The sequence below is a fragment of the Carcharhinus amblyrhynchos genome, unplaced genomic scaffold (genome assembly GCF_965287045.1).
Source record: "Carcharhinus amblyrhynchos unplaced genomic scaffold, sCarAmb.v2.hapA scaffold_694, whole genome shotgun sequence".
Lineage (NCBI taxonomy): Eukaryota > Metazoa > Chordata > Chondrichthyes > Carcharhiniformes > Carcharhinidae > Carcharhinus > Carcharhinus amblyrhynchos.
The window spans coordinates 82,354-85,136 of NW_027650434.1; the positions used below are offsets into that span (position 1 = coordinate 82,354).

At 56.8% G+C, this 2,783-nt stretch overlaps 1 long non-coding RNA gene across 1 annotated transcript; it reads right to left on the reverse strand.

Annotated features, from left to right (window-relative positions):
- Window positions 1-267: 267 nt before the first annotated feature.
- LOC145339835 (uncharacterized) lies at window positions 268-2,573 on the reverse strand. The gene is made up of 3 exons (XR_013886077.1): window positions 2,421-2,573; window positions 1,472-1,517; window positions 268-355 (listed from the first exon to the last, which is right to left on the reverse strand). It is a non-coding gene; the product is annotated as an uncharacterized LOC145339835 (long non-coding RNA).
- Between the last annotated feature and the right edge of the window lie 210 nt (window positions 2,574-2,783).

The following is a 2,783-nucleotide window of genomic DNA, read 5'->3' on the forward strand; positions in this document are numbered from 1 at the left end:
TGTGTGTCTCTCTCTCCCCCTCTGTCTCTCTCTGTCTCTCTCACTCCCCCTCTGTCTCTCTCTGTCTCTCTCTCCCCTCTGTCTCTCTGTCCCTGTCTCGCTCTCTCTGTGTCTCTCTCTCTCTCTGTCTCTCTGTCCCTGTCTCTCTGTCTCTCCCCTCTCTCTGTCTCTCTCCCTCTCTCTGTGTGTCTCCCTCCCTCTCTCCACACAGGGAGATTCAGTTTCTCACACAGGAATTATTTCCCAGGGGGGACAGAGACTGACTCACCGATCTTCCACAGAGCTAGTTATCTGTTTCAGTTTGCCCACAGCGAGGTTGTAGGAGGACAGAGGATGGCCCTGATCGGCTGCTTTCCTGGGGAGAGAGAGACGCACTGTCACATCTTTCTATTCAAAACAGTCAGAGTGCACAGCACATCGCCCCCACAGTGCGGGACTCCCTCAGCACTGACCCTCCCACAGTGCGGACTCCCTCAGCACCGACCCTCCCACAGTGCGGGACTCCCTCAGCACCGACCCTCCCACAGTGCGGGACTCCCTCAGCACCGACCCTCCCACAGTGCGGGACTCCCTCAGCACTGACCCTCCCACAGTGCGGGACTCCCTCAGCACCGACACTCCCACAGTGCGGGACTCCCCTCAGCACCGACCCTCCCACAGTGCGGGACTCCCTCAGCACCGACCTCCACAGTGCGGGACTCCCTCAGCACCGACCCTCCCACAGTGCGGGACTCCCTCAGCACTGACCCTCCCACAGTGCGGGACTCCCTCCAGCCACCGACCCTCCCACAGTGCGGGACTCCCTCAGCACTGACCCTCCCACAGTGCGGGACTCCCTCAGCACCGACCCTCCCACAGTGCGGGACTCCCTCAGCACCGACCCTCCACAGTGCGGGACTCCCTCAGCACCGACCCTCCCACAGTGCGGGACTCCCTCAGCACCGACCCTCCCACAGTGCGGCGCTCCCTCAGCACCGACCCTCCCACAGTGCGGGACTCCCTCAGCACTGACCCTCCCACAGTGCGGGACTCCCTCAGCACCGACCCTCCCACAGTGCGGGACTCCCTCAGCACCGACCCTCCCACAGTGCGGGACTCCCTCAGCACTGACCCTCCCACAGTGCAGGACTCCCTCAGCACCGACCCTCCCACAGTGCGGGACTCCCTCAGCACCGACCCTCCCACAGTGCAGGACTCCCTCAGCACCGACCCCTCCCACAGTGCGGGACTCCCTCCAGCACTGACCCTCCCACAGTGCGGGACTCCCTCAGCACCGACCCTCCCACAGTGCGGGACTCCCTCAGCACCGACCCTCCCACACTGCGGGACTCCCTCAGCACTGACCCTCCCACAGTGCGGGACCTCCCTCAGCACCGACCCCTCCACAGTGCGGGACTCCCTCAGCACTGACCCTCCCACAGTACAGCAACATGTAAAGTTTGAGCAAATAACACTCCGGAAATATTCCTACCGAAACCATTCCATGGCCGTCTCCTCGTTCTTCACAACCCCATGTCCTGCTCAAGTTCAAAAAAAAATTTGGAAATAGTTCGAGAGAGTGTCTGGTGTGAGACCCCTCCCCTCCCCCCCTCTCTCTCTCTCTCTCTCTCAGGGAGATAATCTGTACACTGACTGGTGTCCCTCAGTCCCCTCTCTCTCTCTCTCAGGGGGATATCTGTACACTGACTGGTGTCTCTCAGTCCCCCTCTCTCTCTCAGGGATATCTGTACACTGACTGGTGTCTCTCAGTCCCCTCTCTCCCTCTCTCAGGGAGATATCTGTACACTGACTGGTGTCCCCCCTCAGTCCCCCTCTCTCTCGGGGGATATCTGTACACTGACTGGTGCTCTCAGTCCCTCTCTCTCTCAGGGGATATCTGTACACTGAACTGGTGTCTCTCAGTCCCCTCTCTCTCTCAGGGAGATATCTGTACAACTGACTGGTATCTTTCAGTCCCCCCTCCTCTCTCTCTCAGGGAGATATTTGTACACTAACTGGTGTCTTCAGTCCACTCTCTCTCTCTCTGGGAGATATCTGTACACTAACTGGTGGCTCTCAGTCCCCGCTCTCTCTCTCTCAGGGTGAACCTGTTGGTCTCTCGAAATATGTTACATGAACTGGCATTCCTCTCTCTCTCTCAGGGAGATATTCTGTACACTGACTGGTGTCTCTCAGTCCCCTCTCTCTCTCTCTCTCTCAGGGAGATATCTGTACACTAACTGGTGTCTCTCAGTCCCCTCTCTCTCTCTCAGGGAGATATCTGTACACTGACTGGTATCTTTCAGTCCCCTCTCTCTCTCAGGGAGATATCTGTACACTAACTGGTGTCTCTCAGTCCCCTCTCTCTCTCTCAGGGAGATATCTGTACACTGACTGGTGTCTCTCAGTCCCCTCTCTCTCTCCTGTTTCTCTCTACTTACCCCACAGGTATCTCTGTCCCAGACTGTGCTGTGCTGATGAGTATCCCAGTTTTGCGTATCCGTGAGTGAGATGCACATGAAATGTCTCATAAAACAGGAATAGGTAAAACAGGAAGGTGATTGCCAGGGTAACCGTCAGAATCTGTCAATGGAACACATATTAAATCCACACAGCAAATTGTGAGCATTGTTAATACAGCAAAACTATCCTGGTATTTAATAAACAGGGACACACAGTACAGCAGCACAGAGGCAGTGAACATCTCTGTATAAAAACCCACTCACCCCTCCAACCGGAGAACCTGTTCCCATACTGGGAGGGGGAGAGAGAGAGAGAAGATAGACAGAGGGAAGAGACAGAGG